The sequence below is a fragment of the Tamandua tetradactyla genome, chromosome 11 (assembly GCF_023851605.1).
Source record: "Tamandua tetradactyla isolate mTamTet1 chromosome 11, mTamTet1.pri, whole genome shotgun sequence".
Taxonomy (NCBI): Eukaryota; Metazoa; Chordata; class Mammalia; order Pilosa; family Myrmecophagidae; genus Tamandua; species Tamandua tetradactyla.
In genome coordinates this window covers 8,872,022-8,897,101 of record NC_135337.1, presented here as the reverse complement: position 1 = coordinate 8,897,101, position 25,080 = coordinate 8,872,022, and the positions used below count along the sequence as shown (strand labels likewise).

General features: G+C 39.1%; 1 protein-coding gene and 1 long non-coding RNA gene across 4 annotated transcripts in view; one reads left to right on the top strand and one right to left on the bottom strand.

The window, feature by feature from the left end:
- Positions 1-20,357, bottom strand: part of LOC143649839 (monocarboxylate transporter 1) — a 70,042-nt gene extending 49,685 nt beyond the window's left edge. The window contains exon 1 of one of the 2 annotated variants that reach the window (XM_077119864.1): positions 20,339-20,357. The gene's annotated coding sequence lies outside the window, so the exon portion shown is untranslated. Of the gene's footprint in view, positions 1-19,863; positions 20,057-20,338 lie in introns of those variants that run through there. The other variant, XM_077119863.1, reaches the window with a different exon arrangement.
- LOC143649841 (uncharacterized) overlaps positions 20,152-25,080 on the top strand; it is a 41,740-nt gene continuing 36,811 nt past the window's right edge. For both annotated transcript variants that reach the window (XR_013159208.1, XR_013159207.1), the window contains exons 1-2: positions 20,152-20,801; positions 23,274-23,684. This is a non-coding gene — a long non-coding RNA (uncharacterized LOC143649841). The remainder of the gene's footprint in view (positions 20,802-23,273; positions 23,685-25,080) is intronic.

Genomic DNA, 25,080 nt, shown 5'->3' with positions numbered 1-25,080 from the left:
ATGAAGAGATGCTCATTTTCATTAGCTATAAGGGAAATGCAGATCAAGACTATGATGAGATACCGCCTCACACAGATAAGAATGGTTTCTATGAAACAAACAGGAAACAACAAATGTTGGAGAGGATGTGGAGAAATTGGAACACTTATGTACTTCTGGTAAGAATGTATAGTGGTACAGCTACTATGGAAGTTAGTTTGGCAGTTCCTTAGAAAACTAAATATTGAGTTGCCCTACAACCAGGCAATACCACTACTTGGTATATAGCCAGAAGAGATTAAAGCAGTGACACAAATAGACATTTACACACCAACATTCACGATTATGTACAACTGCCAAAAGATGGAAAGAATCCAAGTGTCCATCAACCAACAAAAAGATTAACAAAATGATAAATAAACATATATATATATGAGATGGAATATTATGCAGCAGTAAGACGAACTGAGGTCCTAAAAGCATGGATGAATCTTAACGATATAATGCTGAGTGATTCAAATGTATTTGTGTGAAGATTCCTCAATTTAAAAAAAATGCTAAAAAAATAAAAATAAAAATAAATTAAAAAAAAATGCTGAGTGAAATAAAGCCAGGAACAGGGCAGACATTGTATTATTTTGCAACTATAACCCTGAGTCTTTATCTCAGAGTCTTCTAATATAGATTTACTCAGAGGCTTCTAATATAGATTATAGGGGACCTAAAGATACAGAGAAGCTAGAGATGGATGAATGGTTGGCTAGTGAGGTTGAACTTAAATGTAAGAGAATGGATAAAAGTGAAGGCAGTTCATTAGTGGGTCTGTAAGTAATATAGCCATATTAAAGATGAACAAGGTTTAAGGAATTGTATAGAGCCATGTATCTCACCAATTAATACAACAAATATATATAAGTTCACGTATGAACTACTTCAAAGGTATGAATCCTGTACAAAGAATAAATAATAGAGGGGTGTAGTGGGAAAACTACTATTGCAAGCCATGGTCTATATTTAACAGAAGACATCAATAGTACCAGGGGTAAATAACTGGGGGGAAAGGACAAGAGTTAAGGGGAGCTGTGGATTTTCTACTTGGTGAGGGTGTGTTTATCTAGTATGCTTCTCTTTGCAGCATTGAAAATTGTCGAAAATTCAGTATTAATGACTGAACAACTAAGTGAGGAAACTAAGTGAGGATATTGTGAGACATGGATTGTTGACTTTGGACATTACATATGATGACAAATGGAAGGAGGTGGCTGAAGGATATACTGACTGAGAAATAGAATGGCAAATTGCAGTATATATATGATAGAATATTGTGCAACTACAGAATGGAACAAAATTGTGTGGCATGCAACAAGCTGAATGTATCTAGGGGATATTATGTGATGTGGAATAAGCCAGAAACAAAAGAATAAATATCGTATGGTCTCTTTTAGAAAATACTTGTAAGAAAATTGGAGCCTAGAACATAAGCTCATTTTTTATTTTTCTGTTTCCAATTCTCCTGCCATTCTCTTTTTTTTTATTTTTTATTGTGAAATATAACATATATATACAAAAAAAAGCAATACATTTCCAAGTACATTTTAACAAGTAGTTAAAGAACAAAATTTAAAGTTTGGTTATAGGTTACAGTTACACAATTTTTTGTTTTGTTTTTGCTTCTAGCTGCTCCAAGACTGGAGACTAAAAGAAATATCAATATAATGATTAAGCACTCATATTCATTTGTTAAACACTACCTTCTCTGTATAACTCTTTTGATCTTTCTCCCACTCTTTAGGGGTATTTGGGCTATGCCTATTTTCACTTTTTCATGTTGGAAGGGACTGTCAATACTATCGGATAAGGGGATGGAAATAGGTGATGTTCTGGAGAGGCTGGCCCCTCTGCATTCCAGGACTAATCTTTTCCAGGGACCTATCTGGAAGTTGTAGGCTTCTGGAAAGTTACCCTAGTGCGTGGAGCTTTTTTTCCTTTTCTTTTCTTTCTTTTTAATATTTTTATTGTCAAACCTTAAGAAACATACAAACATTCTATAAATGGTGTACAATCAATGGCTCACAATATCATCATACAGTTTTGCATTTATCCCCATTATCATTTTTTTGAACATTTGCATCTCTCCAGCAAAAGAAAGAAAAAAGAAAAAACTCATACAATACCATACCTCTTACCCTCCATTTCACTTACTGCTAGTATTTCAATTTACTCTATTTTAACCTTTGTTCCCCCTATTTATTTTTTATCCATATTTTTTACTCATCTGTCTATACCATAGATAAAAGGAGCATCAGACACAATCACACAGTCACACTGTAAAAGTTGCATCATTATACAATCATCTTCAAGAAACATGGCTACTGGAACACAGCTCTACAGTTTCACGTACTTCCCTCTAGCCACAACAATACACCATAAACTAAAAAATCTATATAATGTGTAAGAATAACTTCCAGGATAACCTCTCAACTCTGTTTGAAATCTCTCATCCACTGACACTTTATTTTGTCTCATTTCTCTCTTCTGCCTTTTAGTGCAGGTTTTCTCAATTCCTTGACGACAAGTCCCAGCTCCTCCCAGGATTCTGGTCCCACATTGCCAGGGAGAGATGGTAAGCTCTTAGAGCAGTCACATTTAGTCCAGAGCTATAAATATTCTCTCTAGATTTTGAGAAGCTGTGCTATATTGGTATACTCTGGTATCTCTCTGGAACTTTGGCTACCTTTATGACATCTAAGACTCAGAGTTCTGCAGATCTGAAATCAGCATTACCACATACAACTATCAAAGAAACCGAAAAAGAGATCAGGCTTCAATCATGAAGCCAACAGGGTCAGGACTAAGGTAAATCAGAATACAGGGGTAACGAGGAAATTGTCTGTAGTTTAGAACTTCACCTACTGTATAAGAACAAAGGAAGAGAGTTTTATTTTGTCCAAAACCTAAATTTTTTGTAGCACATAATCTAATGCAACCTGTCTAGATAGCTCATTTAAACAACCCAACACATGGAGCTCAGAATGGTAACAAGGGCTCATAATTCTGTACAGCTTAATGTAATACCTGAAATACATCCCAGAGTACGTTAAGTAGATAATTTAAAAGCATTGACAAGGAAATAACAAAACTCAAGATGGCGGCTTAGTGGGTGTGGGATTTAGTTTATCTTCCAGAGCAGCTAATAAATAGCCAGGAACAGTACGGAACAACTGCTGGGGCCACATCAGTCACCAGATACACAGTGTACCCCAGTCTGGACCAGCTGGACTAGCTGTGAGCCCACCCAGAATTGTGAGTTCCCCAAGCTGCGGCAGCCGGTGCCCCTCCCCCTACAGGCTGCTTCCCAAAGGGAAAAGGAAAGAGATTTCACCAGCAGTAGGAGCTGAGCTCAAACAAGCTCCAATTGTGGAATTAATTAACAAACTCTGACTACTAAAAATAGGACCCCAGCTAAGCTGAACCTCCAGTAAAAGCAGAGGCCACTGGATTTTGCCCTGGCGCAGAAAAGGCAGGGCTGATGGAAAAAGGAAAAGAAAACAAAACAAAAAAGTTTTTTTGGATTTGAAAAGGTCTGGGCCCTGAATGAAAGGAGGGGCCACATAGGACCTGGAGATATACAGAGCAATCTACCAACTTAAGGTCTTGATTGGCAAAACCGAGGAAAAGGGGGGCTGCTCTGAAAAGGATTTTTCTCTATAGTTTTGGTTGCTGTGTTTCTATGGCTTGACTACTCTTTGGATACAGATGCGAGGCTTCTCCGGCTCCTCTGCCCCAGTCATAGGCAGAATTAAACTTGTCTGTGTGTTTGTCTGGGGCCTGTGCCTTCCCAAGGAGAGAGGTAGAGCCCAGATCAGGTGGAATCCCTCCCTCAAGGAGCTCAGACCCCAGGGTCTGGAAAAGTGAAGTGATTAAAACCAGTCTACAACCCCTCCTCTGTCTCCACCACACCTCCAGCAGGAAGAGTCTGAAGTTAAAGGTACCACATCACCTTACACTGGTGGGACCCACAGGCAGACAAGCACCAAAAATGGGGCAGATAGGAGAAAGGCTTTCATAGGAAAGCTTTTCAACCTGCTGGGTCTCACCCTCAGGGAAAACTGATACAAGTGACTCTTTCCTCCTGACAAGAGGCCAGTCTGCTCTGGGAAAATCTGGCTGGGGTCGATAATACCTACGTAGACCTTTTTAAGGGGGAATAGGCACCATACAGGCAGGGAAAGAAACAAGAAAAAAGGAACTGAAAAATTCTGATCAGTTAAACAAAACCTAAGCTAGAGGTCCAGAATAAGCTGAACTGACTGTCCGAGAACAGACAGACAACAAAGTCATCCAGCAAGAAAATACTAGGTAAAAAAAAAGTAAAAACAATCTCCAGAATAAACTAATTAAGGTAATTAAATGCCTAGACACTAGCAAAAAATGACTCATACTAGGAAAATTGAAGATATAGCCCAGTCAAAGGAACAAACCAATAATTCAAACGAGATACAATAGTTGAAATAATTAATTCAGAATGTTCAAACAGACATGGAAAACCTCATTAAAAATCAAATCAGTGAATTGAGGGAGGATATAAAGAAGGCAAGGAATGAACAAAAAGCAGATATTGAAAGTCTGAAAAAACAAATCACAGAACTTATGGGAATGAAAGACACAGTAGAAGAAATGAAAAAAACAATTGAAACCTAGAATGTCAAATTTCAAGAGGCAGAACATAGGATTAGTGAACTGAAAGCCAGGACATCTGAAATACAATAAGCAAAAGAAAATATAAGGAAAAGAATGGAAAAATATGAGCAGGGACTCAGGGAATTGAAAGACAACACAAAACGCACAAATATATGTGTTGCGGGTGTCCCTGAAGGAGAAGAGAGGGGCAAAAGAGGAGAAAAACTAATGGAGGAAATTATCACTGAAAATTTTCCAACTCTTATGAAAAACTTAAAATTACAAATCCAAGAAGTGCAGTGTATCCCAAACAGAACTGATCCAAATAAATGTACTCCAAGACACTTACTAATCAGAATGCCAGATGTCAAAGAAAAAAAGACTCTTGAAAGCAGCAAGAGAAAAGCAATCCATCACATACAAGCGAAGCCCAATAAGACTATGCATAGATTCCTCAGCAAAAACCATGGAGGAGAGAAGACAGTGGAATGATATATTTAAGTTACTGAAAGAGAAAACCTGCCAACCAAGAATCCTATATCCAGCAAAATTGTCCTTCAAAAATGAGGGAGAAATAAAAACATTTTCAGGCAAGAAATCACAGAGAATTTATGACCGAGAGACTGGCTCTGCAGGTTGGAAAAGACAGAAGAGAGAGGTGTGGAGAAGAGTGTAGAAAGGAAGACTATCAGTAAAGGTAGAAAGAGGAAAAATTAGACATGACATATAAAATCCAAAAGGCAAAATGGTAAAAGAAACCACTGCCTGTACAGGAATAACACTAAATGTCAATGGATTAAACTCCCCAATCAAAAGACATAAACTGAAAGAATGGATTAAAAAATAGGACCCATCTATATGCTGTCTATAGAAAACACATCTTAGACTCAAGGATAAACACAGGTTTAAAGTGAAATGTTGGGAAAAGATATTTCATGCAAATAACAATCAGAAAAGAGCAGGAGTAGCTATACTAACATAAGGAATGAACTTGGAAATCAATAATAGGCAGAGGGCCAGAAAATTCACAAATATATGGAGGCTCAACTATACACTCAAACAACCAGTGTGTCAAGGAAGAAACTATAAGACAAATCAGTAAATATCTCGAGGCAAATGAAAATGAAAACACAACATATCAAAATTTACGGGATGCAGCAAGGCAGTGCTAAGAGGGAAATTTATTGCCCTAAATGCCTATATCAAAAAAGAAGAAAGAGCAAAAATCGAGGAATTAACTGTCCACTTCGAAGAACTAGAGAAAGAACAGCAAACTAACCTCAAAGGAAGCAAAAGGAAAGAAATAATGAAGATTAGAGCAGAAATAAATTGAGAACATGAAAACAATAGAGAAAATCAATAAAACCAGAAGTAGGTTCTATGAGAAAATCAATAAGATTGACGGACCCTTAGCAAGGTTGACAAAAAGAAGAGAAAGGATGCAAATAAATAAAATCAGAAATGGAAAAGGAGACATAACTACCGACCTCACAGAAATAAAGTAATCAGAGGGTACTATGAACAACTTAATGCTAATAAACTCGACAATGTAGATGAAATGGACAAATTCCTAGAAAGGCATGAACAACCAACATTGACTCAAGAAGAAATAGACAACCTCAACAAACCAATCACAAGTAAAGAAATTGAATCAGTCATTACGAAGCTTCCCAAAACATGACTCCCAGGGGTGTGGACCTTCCTGGCAACCTGGGACAGAGATCTTGGAACAAACGGAGACTCAGCATCAAGGGACTGAAAAAAACTCTAGAATGAGCTAAGACTTAGCATCAAGGGATTGAGAAAACCTTCTTGACCAAAAGGGGGAAGAGGGAAATGAGACAAAGTGTCAATGGCTGAGAGATTCCAAACAGAGTTGAGAGGTTATCCTAGAGGTTATTCTTACGCATCAAGTAGATATCACCTTGTTATTCAAGAAGTAATGGAGAGGCTGGAGGGAACTGCCTGAAAATGTAGAGCTGTATTCCAGTAGCCATGTTTCTTGAGGATGACTGAATAATGATACAGCTGTCACAATGTGACTGTGTGATTGTGAAAACCTTGTGTCTGATGCTCCTTTTATCTACCTTGTCCACAAAGGAGTAGAATATACAGAATAAAAATAAATAATAGGGGGAACAAATGCTAAAATAAACTTAGTTTGAAATGCTAGTGATCAATGAAAGCAAGGGGTAAGGGGTATGGTAGATATAATCTTTTTTTTTTTCCTGTGTTCGTTTTATTTCTTTTTCTAGTTCTTTTTATATCTTTTTCTGAATTAATGCAAATGTTCTAAAAAATGATGAATATGCAACTAAGTGATGATATTGTGAATTACTGATTATATATGTTGTTTTATTTTGTTTCTTTATTTTTTTAATTAATAAATAGATTTTAAAAACAAACAAAAAAAGAAGTTTCCCAAAAAGAAAAGTCCAGGACCAGATGGCTTCACATGTGAATTGTACAAAACATTCCAGAAAGAAACAGTACTAATTCTGCTCAAACTCTTCAAAAAAATTAAAGAGAAGGGAAAGCTACCTAACTCATTGTACAAAGCCAACATCACCCTCATACCAAAGCCAGAAAAAGATATTATAAAGAAAAGAAAACTACAAACTAATCTCTTTTATGAATATAGATGTAAAAATCCTCAACAAAATTCTTGCATATTGAATCCAGCAGCATATTAAAAGAATTATACACCCTGATCAAGTAGGATTTATCCCAGGTATGCAAGGATGGTTCAACATAAGAAAATCAATTAACGTAATACACCATATCAACAAATCAAACCACAAAAACCACACGATGATCTTGATAGATGCAGAAAAGGCATTTGACAAAATTCAACATCCTTCCCTGTTGAAAACACTTCAAAGGATAGGAATAAAAGGGAACTTCCTCAATATGATAAGGGAATATATGAAAAACCCACAGCTAACATCATCTTCAATGGGTAAAAACTGAAAACTTTCCCCCAAGTTCAGGAACAAGACAAGGATGTCCACTATCACCATTGTTATTCACAATTGTGTTGGAAAACCCTAGAATGAGCTGAGACTCAGCATTAAGGGATTGAGAAAACCTTCTGGACCAAAAGGGGTAAGAGTGAAATGAGACAAAGTGTCAATGGCTGAGTGATTCCAGAGTTGAGAAGTTATCCTGGAGGTTATTCTTACGCATTAAGTAGATATCACCTTGTTATTCAAGATGTAATGGAGAGGCTGGAGGGAACTGCCTGAAAATGTAGAGCTGTGTTCCAGTGGCCATGTTTCCTGAAGATGATTGTATAATGATATAGCTGTCACAATGTGACTGTGTGATTGTGAAAATCTTGTGTCTGATACTCCCTTTATCTACCTTGTCAACAGACCAGTAGAACATATGGAATAAAAATAAATAATAGGGGGAACAAAAGTTAAATTTAGTTGAAATGCTAGTGATCAATGAAAGAGGGGGTAAAGGATATGGTGTGTATAATTTTTTTTGTTTTCATTTTATTTCTCTTTCTGAATAGACACAAATGTTCCAAGAAATGATCATGATGATGAATATGCAACTATGTGATGATACTGTGAATTACTGATTATATATGTAGAACGGAATGATCAAAATAGCAATGTTTGAGTTTGTTTGATGCTTTTTAGTATTAAAAAAAGAGAGAGAGAGAACTTCTTTTGATGCTCAGATGTGGCCTCTCTCTCTCAGTCACCATAACAAGCAAACTCACTGCTCTCCCCCTGTCTACATGGGACATGACTCACAGGAGTGTGGACCTTCCTGGCAATGTGGGACAGAAGTCCTAGAATGAGCTGGGACTCAGCACCAAGGGACTGAGAAAACCTTCTCAACCCGAAAGGGGGAAGAGAGAAATGAGACAAAGTGTCAATGGCTGAGAGAGTCCAAACAGAGCCGAGAGGTTATCCTGGAGGTTATTCTTATGCATTAAATAGATATCACCTTTTTAGTTAAGGCATAACAGAGAGGCTGGAAGGAACTGCCTGAAAATGTAGAGCTGTGTTCCAGTAGCCATGTTTCTTGAAGATGATTGTATAATGATATGTGACTGTGTGATTGTGAAAACCTTGTGTCTGATGCTTCTTTTATCTACCTTATGGACAGATGAGTAAAACATATGGATTAAAGATAAAGAAATAATAGGGGAAACAAATGTCAAAATAAATTTAGTAGACTGAAATGCTAGTGATCAATGAATGGGAGAGGTAAGGGGTAAGGTATGTATGAAATCTTTTTGTTTTCTTTTTATTTCTTTTTCTGAATTGATGCAAATGTTCTAAGAAATGATCTTGATGATGAATATACAATTATGTGATAAAAAAGTTCATATTCTATGTTGATTGGTTTTATTAATAAAAATTAGAAATAATAAAATAATAAAAAGTATTGACAAGGACTGACGATGGACAAGAAAGATGGCAGCAAGAACCAGTAACTACTGGGAAGATGTCAGGAAACGGGCTCAACAGCTGGAAAATAAACTTGAGCTGAAACTAGTCTTTTTCAGTAAACTATGTACAGGTTACAGGCACAGCAGTACCCAAGATGGTAGACGTGACAGTTCTGCCACAACATCCCTTTTAAATGGATTAAGCCAAGACAGAATGTTTGAAATAATGGCAAGTGAAACTGAACAGGTATCACAAAGTCTTACAGGAGTAAATTATATAATGGCAGAAAATACCAGAAGTACAAGTGTTCCTCCTTGAATGCAGCACTGATGCATACGCTACATACAGCAAAATAGAATGATATTGCAGGATTATACACATGAATTACATAAAACTAAAGCAAACTTTATGGTAATACAGAAAAGGCAGAATCTCGTGGGGTCAGTACAAAAGGATATTGAGTCATATAGAAGTGTGTCTGGAGTAGATGGCGGCTTAGCAATGTGCGTGTTTTAGTTCGTCCTCCAGAACAACTAGTAAATAACCAGAAACAATATACAACAGCTCCTGGGGCCACATCAGTGACCGGACACACAGCGTACCCCAGTCTGGACCAGGTGGACTGGCTGAGAGCCCCCCAGAACCGTGAGTTCCCCAAGCTGCAGTGGCCGATGCCTCTCCCCCACTGCTGCTCCCCAGAGGGGAAAGGAAAGAGACTTTACCAGCAGCAGGGGCTGAGCCCAACCAAACGTCAATTGTGGAATTAATTAACAAATTCTGACTACTAAAAATAGGTCCCCAGCTCAGGTGAACCTGGTCAAAGCAGAGGTCGCTCATTTTTGCCCCAGCGCCAAGGGGGCAAAGCTGAAGCAAAAAGGAAAAAAAAGAACAAAAAAAAGAAGGAAACAGAGGTTTTTGTGTCTGTGTTTCTACAAAGGCTTGACTGCCTTTGGATACAGCGGCAGGACTTCTCAGGCTGCGACTGCCCCAGGCATAAGTAGAAACAAACTTGTTTTGAGGGCTTGTCTGGAACCTGTGCCTTCCCCAGGGGAGGGGTGAAGCCCAACTCAGGTGAAATCCCTCCCTCAAGGAATTCAGACACCAGGGCTTGGTAATTTGAAGCCATTAAAACCAGCCTACAACCTCTCCTCTGTCTCGACCATGCCCTCAATCAAAGTTAAAGGTACCACATCATCTTATGCTGGTGGGACCTGCAGGCAGACAAGCACCACATACTGGGCAGGATAAGAAAAACAGAGCCCACAGACTTCACAGGAAAGTCTATCAACCTGCTGGGTCTCACCCTCAGGGAAAACTGACGCAGGTGACTCTTTCCTCCTGATAGGAGGCCAGTTTGATCTGGGAAAATCCAGCTGCGGTCTTAAATACCTACGCAGACCCTCCTAAGGGTGGGGGGAAAAGGCACCATACAAGCAGGGCAAGAAACAAGAAAATAAGAACTGAAAAATTCTCCTCTGTTAAAAAAAAAACCTAAGCTAGAGGTCCAGATAAAGCTGAACTGAATGTCAAAGAACAGAGAGACAACAAATTCATCCAGCAAGAAAACCCTAGGTAAAAGAAGTGAAAACAATCTCCAGAATAAACTAATTAAGATCCTTAAATGCCTAGAGGTGAGCAAAAATTAACAAATCACACTAGGAAAATTAAAGATATGGCCCAGTCAAAGGAACAAACCAACAACTCAAATGAGATATAGGGAGAGAAGCAATTAATTCAGAATACACAAACAGACATGGAAAACCTCATCAAAAACCAAATCAATGAATTGAGGGAGGATATAAAGAAGGCAAGGAATGAACAAAAAAAGAAGAAATCGAAAGTCTGAAAAAACAAATCAAAGAACTTACGGGAATGAAAGGCATGGTAGAAGAGATGAAAAAGCAATGGAAACTTACAATGGTAGATTTCAAGAGGCAGAACATAGGATTAGTGAACTGGAGGACGGAACATATGAAGTCCGACAAGAAAAAGAAAATATATGGAAAAAAATGGAAAAATATGAGCAGGGACACAAAAAATTGAAGGACAATATGAAGCACACAAATACATGTGGTGTGGGTGTCCCAGAAGGAGAAGAGAAGGGAAAAGGAGGAGAAAAACTAATGGAGGAAGTTATCACTGAAAATTTCCCAACTCTTATGAAAGACTTAAAATTACAGGTCCAAGAAGTGCAGCGTACCCCAAAGAGAATAGATCCAAATAGACGTACTCCAAGACATTTACTAATCAGGATGTTAGAGGTCAAAGAGAAAGAGAGAATCTTGAAAGCATCAAGAGAAAAGCAATCCATCACATACAAGGGAAGCCGAATAAGACTATGCGTAGATTTCTCAACAGAAACCATGGAGGCAAGAAGACAGTGGGATGATATATTTAAATTATTAAAAGAGAAAAACTGCCAAACAAGAATTCTATATCCAGCAAAACTGTCCTTCAAAAATAAGGGAGAATTTAAAACATTTTCAAACAAAAAAATCACTGAGAGAATTCATGACCAAGAGACCAGCTCTGCAAGAAATACTAAAGGGAGCACTAGAGACAGATAAGAAGGCAGAAGAGAGAGGTGTGGAGAAGAGTGTAGAAAGGAAGACCAGGAGTAAAGGTAAAAAGAAGGAAAATTAGAAGGACATATAAAAGCCAAAAGGCAAAATGGTAGAGGAGGGTACTGCCCAGGCAGTAATAACACTGATGTTGATGGACTAAGCTTCCCAATCTGGGACATGGACTGGCAGAATGGATTAGGGAACAGGACCCATCTATATGCTGTCTCTACTCAAAGGACATGAGGGTAAGGACACAAATGGAATGGACATTTGCACACCAATGTTTATAGCAGCATTATTTACAATTGCCAAGAGATGGAAACAGCCAAAATGTCCATCAACAGAAGAGTGGCTAAACAAACTGTGGTGTATACATACGATGGAATATTATGCAGCTGTAACACAGGATAAAGTTATGAAGTATGTAACAACATGGATGGACCTTAAAGACATTATGCTGAGTGAGATTAGCCAGAAACAAAAGGACAAATACTGTATGGTCTCACTGATATGAACTGACATTAGTGAATAAACTTGGAATATTTCCTTGGTAACAGAGACCATCAGGAGATAGAAATAGGGTAAGATATTGGGTAATTGGAGCTGAAGGGATACAGATTGTGCAACAGGACAATGTAAAAACTCAGAAATGGACAGCACAATACTACCTAACTATAATACAATTATGTTAAAACACTGAATGAAGCCGAATGTGAGAATGATAGAGGGAGGAGGGCTGGGGCACAAATGAAATTAGAAAGAAAGATAAACAATAAAGACTGAGATGGTATAATCTAGGAATGCCTAGAGTGTATAATGACAGTGACTAAATGTACAAATTTAAAAAATGTTTTTGTATGAGGAAAAACAAAAGAATATTATTACTGCAGGGTGCTGAAAATAGATGGTAATTAATATTTTAAAATTTCAACTTATATGTGAGACTAAAGCAAAAAATGTTTATTTGGTACAAAATTTATATTCTGACCACTGCATTTCCTAATATAATTTCTGTATTGGCTGAACAACATAAGTACATGGAACCTTGGGTAGGACATGAGATTTTGTTGGTTTGTCCAGATTGATGCCCCAATAAATCCCAGAGTGATTGGATCAGTGAGTGGAAAAGTATTTGCAAAGTCCCCTTGGGGGAATGGTGAGAACGGGGGAAAATTCAACCTCCCCAAGTTGAATTTTTTATATTCTCACAAGCAGTATGGACAAACAAAGCTATAGGCTGAGCCCCCAGTCTTGGAGTTTGTTCATATGAAACTTAACCCCACAAAGGATAGGTCAAGCCTACTTAAAATTAGGCCTAATAGTCACCCCCAAGTGAACCTCTTTTGTTGCTCAGATGTGGCCTCTCTCTCCAGCCAACACAACAAGCAAACTCACCACCCTCCCCTTGTCTACGTGGGACATGACTTCCAGGGGTGTGGACCTTCCTGGCGATGTGGGACAGAAATCCTAGAATGAGCTGAGACTCAGCATCAAGAGATTGAGAAAAACCCTAGAATGAGCTGAAACTGAGCATCAAGGGATTATGAAAACCTCGACCAAAAGGGGAAGAGTGAAATGAGACAAAGTGTCAATGGCTGAGAGAGTCCAAACAGAGTCAAGAGGTTATCCTGGAGGTTATTCTTACACATTAAATAGATATCATCTTTTTAGTTAAGGTGTAATGGAGAGGCTGGAGGGAACTGCCTAAAAGCGTAGAGCTGTGTTCCAGTAGCCATGTTTCTTGAGGATGATTGAATAATGATATAGCTTTCACAATGTGACTGTGATTGTGAAAACCTTGTTTCTGATGCTCCTTTTATCTACCTTGTCAAAGGATGAGTAGAATATATGGAATAAAAATAAATAATAGGGGGAACAAATGTTAAAATAAATTTAGTTTGAAATGCTAGGGATTAGTGAAAGCAAGGGGTAAGGGGTATGGTAGGTATAATTTTTTTTTTCTGTTTTCGTTTTCTTTTTCTACTGTCTTTTTATTTCTTTTTCTGAATGGATGCAAATGTTCTAAGAAATGATGAATATGCAACTAAGTGATGATATTGTGAATTACTGATTATGTTAATTTTTATTTAATTTGTTGATTTTTTAAATTAATAAATAAAATTTTTAAAAAGGTAGGAAAAAATTAAATAAATAATAGGGGAACAAATGTTAAAATAAATTTAGTTTGAAATGCTAGTGATCAATGAAAGGGAGCAGTAAGGGGTATGGTATGTATGGTTTTTTTTTCTGTTTCCATTTTATTTTTCTGTTGTCTTTTTCTTTTTCTGAATTGATGCAAATGTTCTAAGAAATGATCATGATGATGAATATGCAACTATATGATATTGTGAATTACTGATTACATATGTAGAATGGAATAATCACATATTAAGAATGTTTCTGTTTCTTTCCTGTAATTTTTTTTTAATTATTAAAAAAAATTTTTAAAACGTGTGTCTGGAGTAAACAATAGAAGAATTGAACTATTTTTGAAAAAACATGATCACCTTTCAAAAAAGAAACTAAGCCAAGATGAAGGTGAATGGATCATAAAAGCTTCTAATACATTAGAGGATTTCTTGAGACTAAGAACCAGGACTTAGTCTTTCCTCTCAAAATCAGAACATAGAGCTTCCAAATGCGTTTTTTTAAATCAATCTTCATAGGTAAATTTTGAATTCTTCTTAGGTAATAAAGTAATATAAAACAATATGCTAATATGGTTACAAAATAATATGAAAAACTGTTCTTTCAGTGTTGTCTCTGTATTTCATTTGCTTAGTGCTTTGAGAAAGAAATTGACAAGTTTTTTTAGAGTAACTTTTTGTAATAGAAAAACTTTACTCTTTGTAGTGCTCATTTTAGAAGCTGTGGATAATCCAGAAATAAAAAGAAAATTTAAATTAAAAAAAAAAAGTACTGACAAAATCCCCTGCAGGACAGAAGAGAAAATATGAAACCATTAAATTTTACACCAGGGAAACCTTTGGTACTACCTCAAACATTAGGGATTCCTGAGTCAATACAAGCCCTTGATCTTGAGAAGGTTATTTCTGTAGTGGAGAAGCTAAATCTACTTATAGTTATGCCTAAGAGTTACTTCCAGAAAACCTCTTTTGTTGCTCAGATGCATCTTCTCTCTATGCCCAATTCTACAAATAAAACATTACCTTACCCCCTACCTGGGATACGACATCCAGGAGTGAAAGTTTCCCTGGCAATGTGGGATATCAATCCCAGGTATGAGTCTGGCCCCGACATCATAGAATCAACAATGCCTGCCTGACCAAATGGGGAAAAAGAATTGTAACAAAATAAGGTATCAGTGGCTGAGAAAGTTTAAATAGAATTGACAGGCTATTCTGGAAGCAATTCTTATGCAAGTTTCAGCTAGATATTGCTATTACCATGGTTTGCCAAACCCCAACCTAAAGAAGATCTAGGGTTCAATCTGAGATTCTACAAAAGTTCCATGCACTATAATTACTTTCAAGAAACTTACAACCTCCAGATGAGTTCCCAGGCCAGATACGTCCCGAAACCCAGAGGGGCCAGCCTCTCCAGAGGATCAACTAGTTCCATTCCCCTATCTCATTTAATTAACACCCCTTTCCAACATGAAAAGGTTAGAATGGGCATAGCCCAAATACCCCTAAAGACTGAGAGAAGGATCAAAGGAGGAGGAGTTATAACAGAGAAAATAAGATTTAACAAATAAGTATGAATGCTGAATCATTATATGTATTGATATTTCTTTTCATCTCCAGTGTCTTGGAGCAGCTAGAAGGAAAAACCTGTAACCCATAACCAAACTCTGAAATGTTCTATAACTACTTATTACAATGTATTCTGAAATTTATTGCCTTTTTGTATATGTTATATTTCACAATAAAAATGTTTAAAATATATTAGATTTATAGATAAAATACTATTATTGAAGGCTTAAAAAAAAGTCAACCTTTGTCTTAAGGGAACTTAAAACCTGGAATCTGGTCAGGAATTTAGATTGGTAATGATACTACCAGAAATTCTCCAAAAGCTCTGGGAACAGATAAGTTCTTCAAGAAATAACAGAGAAGACCATAGAAATCCCAGCAATTTAAGCACAGTATTTCTAAGTATTACAAATATTAAATGCCATTTTAAATGTTAACATCATGTGCTAAACACATCTTAACAACTTAAAATAGTGGCTTTTAATGAGAATGTGCCTTTATACACTTAAATACATTTCTCCAAAAAGACAGTCTCAATTATATATCATGTTGTATTAAAATACACCAGGTTTAATTTTTTCTTCCTATTCAAACTGTACTTCTCTATCATAGAGGAATTTTACCCAATAAATTAAGAGGGAATGGTAGAATAAAAGGCAGAATTAAATTATTGCCATTTGCACACCCCTAAATAACAGACCTACACCATTAATATTACAGAAAGGACATTAAAACATTACATGCCTTCGATGGAAATATATATTGTCACCTATGAATTAAACTTTCCCTCTTCCTCCTCTGCAAAATCAAACCTCAACTGACCTAAGCTTGATCAAAGTCTTCAAATCTAGCTATCAATTAACAAGAAACTCAGGGGATAGAGGGACATGTTAAACTAGGGCATATTATAACTATAGCAGAGGGGCACATTGAGCAAAATCTAGAATGACTGCAACTCTGCAGTAAAAATGACCTGGTTCCTTCGACAAATAAATTACAAGAGTAAAAAGAGAAATGGGGACCGTGTACATTACAAGACTTAAGAGACAGCCAATTAAATGTAATGTGTGACCTTGTTCGAATCCCAAATCAGACAATTTTTTAAAATTTAGGAAAATGTGAATACTGACTGGACATTTTGTGATATTTACAAAAGTGGGATAATGGTACTGTGCTTATAACTTTTTTAAGAGCTGCATTCTTTTAGAGATACATACTGAAATATTCACAGACAAAATAATGACGTCCAGGATTTGTTTCACAATAATACAGTAGGAACCAGAAGTACACAGGGGTATGATGAACCAAGATGGGCTCTCAATTGTTTGTATTTAAAATTTCCCAAAATAAATTGTATAAAAGAGACAAAATAAGAAAATCACCACTATCACCACCACCAAAAACAGACAACAAACCACAAGTATGGGATAGGAATGGGTTTGAATTCTGTCTCCAAGATTTACAAGCTAAACAGCCCTAGGCTGGTCAGAGAACCTCTTAGGTTGCTCATTGGTTAAATGGAGACACATACTACCTACTATCCTCATTTGATCAAGCTTAAGCCTGGGACATATTCTTAAGTGCTCTGGCTTCCCATCTCCCACATTCAGCCTACCACCAAATTCGGGTCCCCCTTTCTCTTCCATCCCCTTACTACTGTCCATTTTGGCCATCACTGGGGACTCACACCATGAGTCTCCTTACTGCTCTCCTCCCAGACCATTCTCTTCCGTACTAAATCCAGAGTGAGGTTCCTAAAATGCAAACCGATCAGTGCAGTCCCACTTAAAACCCCTTAACTGCTTCTGATAAACTTTCAAATAAAAGTGCCTCCTTGAAGTTTTTATCCAGTCCATCCCTAATCCCTTAAAACGACTTATCAGGCCCTCTATTATCTGGATATTGTCTACATCTCCAACTTCCACCTTTCCCCACGCTCTCTGCCCCCTAATTACGTTTCAGCCTTGAGGAAATTTTTCGAGTTCCTTTAAGTGCACTCTGTAGTCTGTTGCTTTAGTACTCAAGTCTGGAATGCTCTTTTCACCCACCATCACTGTTTCCTAGGTAGCTCCTCACCTAGCTCTCACCTTATCTCTCGGGTCTCAGGTCTTCAGAGAGGTCTACTTAAGCTGGGTGCCTTCTCATACCTACACAACATAGCATTCGCTCCCATAGGAATCGTCCCCCTGTCGTAACACTCATCACTTGTACAAGCATACTTCTGTGGTAATGATGTATTTACCTGTTTTCTAGCTAGTCTATGAATTCTGGGAGGGACGGGCTGGATGCTGCTCACTGCTGAATCTGAGGTCTCTCACAATACTCGGTAGTCAATAACAAATGTCTGAATATATACAAATTCACAATTTTCTGTACTAAGTTTTCCTCATACCTAAGTTCCACTTCCTAGTCCTCACCTGCAACAAAAACAGACTGTCACATAAGCACGTACAGGGACCTGAACGAATACAACTTATGAAACTAATTGTAAAACAAATGGGAATGGAGGACATAAGAAGTTGAGAACAGTGCTCATTTTAAAAATTTATTTTCAGTCTGAGATAATTTCTATGCATGTTTACAATTTTATATAAAGCTCAAGCATGCCATACTGATGAAATGGGAAATATGAGTCCACAGTCATAGATCCCACCCACCTACTAATAAGGTTTCAGACCTAGGATAAGTCCCTCATCTCCTGGGTCAGTTTACCTGTAAAATGAAGGAACTGGACTGGATGGTCATTAAGAGCCTTTCTAGAGCTAATATTACATGCCTTAATATTTAGAAGGCCAAGAGATATGCAAACTACTAAAGCACTAATGAGTTCATTTTACACTATTGTGGTATGATTTTTCCCCCTTTTTTAATCTGTTTAGGGATGCTATGGCCTATTATGATAGGCTTACAATGAAACTTTTAAACCTATTCAGCTATAAAAATCTCACAAAATGCTTCCCAGACCATTAACTTGCATATTTAACAAGGGTCACTGCAACCTTGTGAAAGAACAACATCTCTCTAAACGCAGAATAAATTTACTGAAGTATGTTCAATTTCTGTTTAAATAAATACCCACTACCTGTTTTGTTTTGGGCACGGGCAGGCTCCGGGAATCGAACCCAGGTCTCTGGTATGGCAGGTGAGAACTCTGCCATTGAGCCACTGTGGCACCACCATTTATTTATTTATTTTTCCCACCACCTGTTTTAAGAGGTAGAATTACTGAATTCTCTATCATTTTCCATGGCAATTTGAAGGCAAAATTTACCCCAGGGATAAAGGACTGATGGGTACTATTTAATGCCTCTAACTGAAAAGCTGAAGATACATAGTCCGCTTCACTTCACTGTATTGGTTGCTGAAGTGAAAAATTGTTTATTTTCCAAGCTCACACAATTCAAAGTTTACACCATCACGCAATTCCACTAGAAACTAATCCAACACTTGCAGTGCCCTACACACAGTTTATTCTGAAGCCAGAAATACTTTGAGGAAAACACTTAGAACTACTTATGATAAAGTTATGATAAACAAAGTAGTGTGTAAACATTTTGCTGTTACCAGTAGACTTCTCGTTTAAAATCGGCCACTGGAAACTCCGGGAAACACTATAAAGTTCCTTGGTTTGGAGTAATTACAAACCAGTTTTGGTAATTGCTTGTAACATTAAGTAAGTCATGACGAAGAAATGAAACGTTTAAAGGCACAGTGGGAAAAAAAAAAGGATGTACTTGAAACAAAAAGCATGCATCTAACCAAATGTAACGCTATTCTCCAAATTTCCCAACACGACCGCCTTAAATCCAAGGGCCGAGGGCGTCGGGGCGGACGTGCCGCAGCCACAGGTTGAATGACAAAGAGGGGCGTCAGCACCGGTCGGAAGACTCTCCCGGCTGCCGCGTTTCTTCAGCAAAGTCCACCTGAACCCTGCAGTCGCGCCTTGGCAGGGAGGAATGCAGCTCCACTACAGCAAGTCACCAGGTGGGACAAGGACCGGCCAGCCGAGAAGGCAGGGACGGACGTGCCACGAGTCCAAAATAACTCCCGCCCCAAGTCCCCTTCCCTGAGAGCGGATCGCGGCCAAAGAGTCTGCAGGCACCACGTGAATCAGCCCCACGTCGCCTCTTTTTCAGATCAAAAGCATCCCATGCAGAGCCCACTGACCACTACGGTGGAAGAGACTTCCCCAAGGTCACCCAGTACCACGACCCAACTCTTCGGCCGGGGAGGTGGCCCACACCTGGCTGCGGAGCCCGCGGCTGGACTGGGGGAGTGCTGTACCCCTCCCCACCCCCCAGCGCCTCAAGGTCCCCTTCACCAACGCCGCACTCTCGGGCCGCGGCACTCGCGGCTCCACGGCTGCTTACGGCCACCAAGCCGGCTGCCGGGCCGCCTCCCACCTCCCCCGAGGCGGAAATCCGCGCGCCCCGAAGGGTCTCTCGGACCCACCAGGGAAGCAAGGGCACCGCAGTGGCGGCGCTCAGCGTCACCAGCCGTTACCCAACTAACCGTTATATGAGCGGCTTGCGGCGCTGAGTGTGTGCGTGACGCCACGGCGCAGCTAGAGTTCCGCTGGGGCCTGGGTCCGGGTCACGTCCGCAGCCGGCTCTTCGTTTGCTCGCTCCGGCACCCACGCGGTCTGCTAGTCCCGTCGCACACACTTTGTCGGGCCAGGCCCGCCCGGCTGCCTTATAACCCGCCGGGGGCCGGAGCATGCGCACAGGGGGCGGAGTCTGCGCTGCCGGCCCCCACCCCCACCCCCGCCCATACATTCGGGCGAACGCCGACTCGCGCCTGCACACTCTCCGCCGCGCGCACACGTCCGCTGGCGCCCCCTCCCCACCACGTGACCCCCCGCCGGGTTTGCTCGCCGCGCGGCGCCCCCAGCAGTGTGGCGCGAACCGGGGCGCTGCGCTCGGGCGGAGCATCCCCCTACCGGACTCGCCCTTCGGTCCCGCGGTCCGAGGAGTTCGCGGTGACTTACACATCACGGCCGGAAACGTCGGTGTCACCCTCACTTACTAGCAGAGAAAAGGGAAGCGCCGTCCCTGACGAATGGGCGTGCCCCGGGGACCTGACTCTGAGGTGGGGGGAGGGGGCGATGGGCGCGCGGAATAGATGGGGAAGGGCCTGAAAGAGGAAGAAATTGAATGGGGCGAGGGTACCCCTCGGACCCGCGGAAGTCGAGGGACCTGTCGTTAAGAGCCTGGGTTGTGGACTCGGAAATGTGCGGGAGTCGATCCCGGTTTTGCCACCTCATTTTAGTGACCTCAAGGAAGTTACTCAAACCCTCCGTACCTCTTTCCTCATCTCAAAAATGGCAGCAAATAGAACCGACCTCGTAGGCGCCTTAGTTTTTGATGATTTTATGGAACTTATTTACTGCACAGCCTGACCTGTGGCTTTTGGTGAATGTAAAGTCAGAAGGCGGGAAAGAAGGTAAGCAGGTAAGGAGCTGGTGAGACTGGCCCTTTGGGATAGGGCGTGTAAGTCGCAAACATGAATAAGGATGCAGAAAGGCCAAAGTTTTATGGGCGTAGAATGTTTGCCACAAGATATAATTATAGCTAACCTAATGTGGGGGGTCATTATATATTAAACATTTCACCAGAATGATCTTAAATAACCTTCACAACCCTATGAAGTAGGACCTAAAACATTTTATAAATAAGCGACCTGAGGCTCAGAGAGGTTAAGTAACTTTCCCCGAGAACTCTGGCCAACATTTGAAGTCAAACTCCTGAGTCTGATTATGTCATAAAAGCCAGGCTTTCATTTATCTCATTAGCCTGCCCCAGTCCCTAGAGTTTTGCATCCTAATCAGTTGGCTTCTCTGACTCTGCTGGCAGATGATTTGGTCAAAAACAGTGAGGTAGAAAACAAGTTGTTTGCAAAAAATATTTGCACAACATGACAAGTTAATCAAAAGTGAGAGTTTCCAACCATTGGCTCTTTGTGTGTTTCGTAATTCTGGTGACCAAGGATTTGCTCTACTTCTTTGGGTCTTTGAGAATTTTTTTGTGCACATGCATGTTTTTTCAAGGAATTGTACAGTACTGTAAACATAATTTACTACTTATTTTTTCTATTTGCAATAGCTTGATAATATGGTTGTTCAACCATTCATTAAAAAAAAACCTGCTGTAAGACATTTACATTATTTCTTATTAATTGTCTGAAAATTAATTTGATTTTAAAAAGCACAAAAGTTAGGAAAACACCTGAACAATTATGATAAACTGACAGTAATGCTCAAAAACTTCAAAGGTGACCAAAAAATCTCTATGGAATACAAAGTAGCTGGATATATATATTTTTTACTTCTTTATCTTTAATTCAGTTTGTCTTCAACTAAACCGCCTGAGGCAGTCCATTTCCCACACCCTCACTCCCATGAGTGGTCTAATACAGCTTGGCTCCTATTCCTTGTCTCTACCAGGAGCAGTTTTGGCCTATTCTCTTTGTAATTTATATCACTGTTTAGACTCTTCCCTAGAAAGTACTCCTTCCAGACATGGTCCTCCATATTTGCCAGACTTATCTTCCTTCTTGACTCTCTCTACTAAAGTCCTAATCTTGAGAACATTCATTCATTCACTCATCCTGTAGTATTCTAGTCTTTAGTACAGTCAGAAGGGTGAACAGGAGTAATAATAATGGTAAATTTATCATAGCTAAGATTTATGGATCCTTACTATATGCCATGCATTGCTCTAAGCGCTTTACATATATTAACTCATTTAATCATCACAAAAATGCTATCATTTAGGTACTATTATTATTTCCATTTTACAGTTCAAGTACTTGAGATACAAACGAGTAACTTGCTCAAGGTCACATAACCTGTATTGTCAGGGGTCATCAGGAAGTAGTCATTATTTAGTTCTCACCAAAGAGACATGAGTAGAAATTGTCATAACTATTAATGCTATGGGAAAGTAATCCACAGAGTTTGAGGACCATGTTAATTTCAGAAGACCCTGTGCTATTTTCCTTTTTCCCTTGGCAGAACTAAACAGCATGGAAGCTATTGGTCATAGAAGCTGCCTTTAAAACCAGAAGGTTCACTCAGGAAACTACTCCTCCACCTCCTCCATTCCCCCCTGCTTATCTAAATTTTGGGTAACTGTGAGTCTCTAAACAGCTAAGTCAGGTGGAGATGGACAAGGAGTTAGCCTTGTTTTTTCAACAGCTTGGTTTTTTTTAATGTATTTTTATTAGAGCAGTTGTAGGTTTACAGAAAAATCATGCGGTAAATACAGAATTCCTATATACAGCTTCTCACACAGAGTTTTCACTAGTATTAATGTTTTGCGTTAGTATGATACATACCAATTGTTGAAACAGAATTATTGTATTTATATATTTAACTAAAGTCCATAGTTTACATTGGGATTCACGCTTTTTGTTGTACAGTTCTACGGATTTTTAAAAATTTTATTCAGATAACATACATACAACCTAAAAATGTAATCACTTTCTCATGTACAGTTCAGTGGTGTTAAATACATCCGTAGTGTTGTGCTACCATCACCACTGTCCATTACCAAAACTTTTCTATCACCCAAAACAGAAACTGTACCAATCAAGCATTAACTCCCCATTCCCCACCCCCATCCCTCCGCCTAATAACCTGTGTTCTAACTTCTGGCAATGAATTTGTGTGTTCTAATAATTTCATATAAGTGACATCATGCGTATTTGTCCTTTTATGTTTGACCCATTTCACTCAATAAAATGTCCTCAAGGTTCGTCCATGTTGTAGCATGTCTCCGAACTTTATTCCTTTTTATGAGTGATAATCCATTGAGTGTATATTCCAGATTTTGTTCATCCATTCATCTCAACAGCTTAATTTTAAAATCGTATATATTCCAGGAAGTTCTGGTATCCTCACACCCATATTCCTAATCTTTTAGTGTGAGAACTTGGACCTTGTGACCTTCAGTCAGATGCAGCAGCAGACAGTTGGAGCTCTTGGAGAACTCCGAGTCCAACCTGATGTGATTCAGAGGTGAGGTGTATTCGGCAAAGGCTGCCTCTTAAGATCATCCTAACTAGCTTTATGTATCCACCTGCCTGGGGAACCAGGCCTGGATGTTCCACCTGAACCTTGATACTACAGCCCTGTTGAACAAGATGGGACCTAAACATAGCACAGAACCCAATCTGTGGTGACTTCTGAGAGCTCCAAATTTGCCACAATGCCCTGTCTGCATCACATAGTATCTGTGAAATCTGTTCCCAGGTAAGGTCGGAGGCTACTAGATCCACTTCTGAGCTGCAAAGAGATTGAACCCTTCTCCCTCATCTTGACTTGTATACAAATTGTGAGTTCAAATGTTATACCTGTTGTTTTGGTTTTTTGTTCTTATTATGTTTTGTTTTTTTTAACTTTTTTATTGTATAATGTAACATATATACAAAGCAAAGAAAGATAAAAGCAATAGTTTTCAAAGCACAGTACAGATCCCAGAGTTTGTCATGGGCTACCATACCATCATCTCAATTTTTCCATCTAGCTGCTCCAGAACCTTGGAGGCTAGAATGAATAAATATTTTTTTTATCATTACAATCGACTTTCTTTCTTTTGTGAAAAATAACATATATACAAAAAAGCAACAAATTTCAAAGCACAGCACAACAATTAGTTGTAGAACAGATTGCAGAGTTTGGTATGGGTTACAATTCCACAATTTTAGGTTTTTATTTCTAGCTGCTCTAAGGTACTGGAGACTAAAATATCAAAATAATGATCCCGCAATCATACTCGTTTGTTAAGCCCTACCTTCTCTGCATAACTCCATGATCACCTTTGGTCTTTCTCCCATGCTTTAGGGGTGTTTGGGCTATGCCCATTCTAACTTATTCATGTTGGAAAGGGCTGTCAGTAAGATGGGGTAGGAAGATGGAACTAGCTGATGTTCTGGAGAGGCTGGCCCCTCTGCATTTCAGTACTTATCTGATCCAGGGACCCATCTGGAGGTTGTAGGTTTCTGGAAATTTACCCTAGTGCATAAAACCTTTGTAGAATCTTATATATTGCCCCAGGTGTTCTTTAGAATTGACTGGAATGGTTTTAGTTGGGGGTTGGCAAGTTATGATAGGTAGCTATGTCTAAGTGAAACTTGTATAAGAGTGTCCTCCAGAGTAGCCTCTTGACCCTATCTGAACTCTCTCAGCCACTGTTATCTTATTTGTTACACTTCTTTTCCCCCTTTTGGTCAGGATGGCATTGTTGATCCCACGGTGCCAGATGCCTGTTGTTTTAGACTCTGATATGATTGGTTTTTTTTGAGGTATAAAACAAAACCAGAAGGGGTACAAGGCTAGTTCAGTGGTAGAATTCCCACCTCCAATGCAGGAGACCCAGTTCAATTCCTGGCCCATGCACTTTCCAAAGAAACAAGCAGACAAACAGAAATTCAACAAATATTGCTGCAATAAGGGGATACTCACATGGAAAAAGAATGAAATGTGACCTCTGCCATACAGCATACCAAAACAGAAAACAAAGTCAGACCCCCCTGGGTAAGATGTTAAGGCTTTCTAAAGATGGTAGGGATTCTCATTGTCATTTATTCAAACAAGAAGAGAATCTTTACACAAAAAGACTTAGAACACTAACAGGTAGAAGGTGGTGTTCCAGTTTGCTAGTTATGGGAATGTATTATACTGGAAACAGAATGGCTTTTAAAAAGGGGAATTTAATAAGTTGCTAGTTT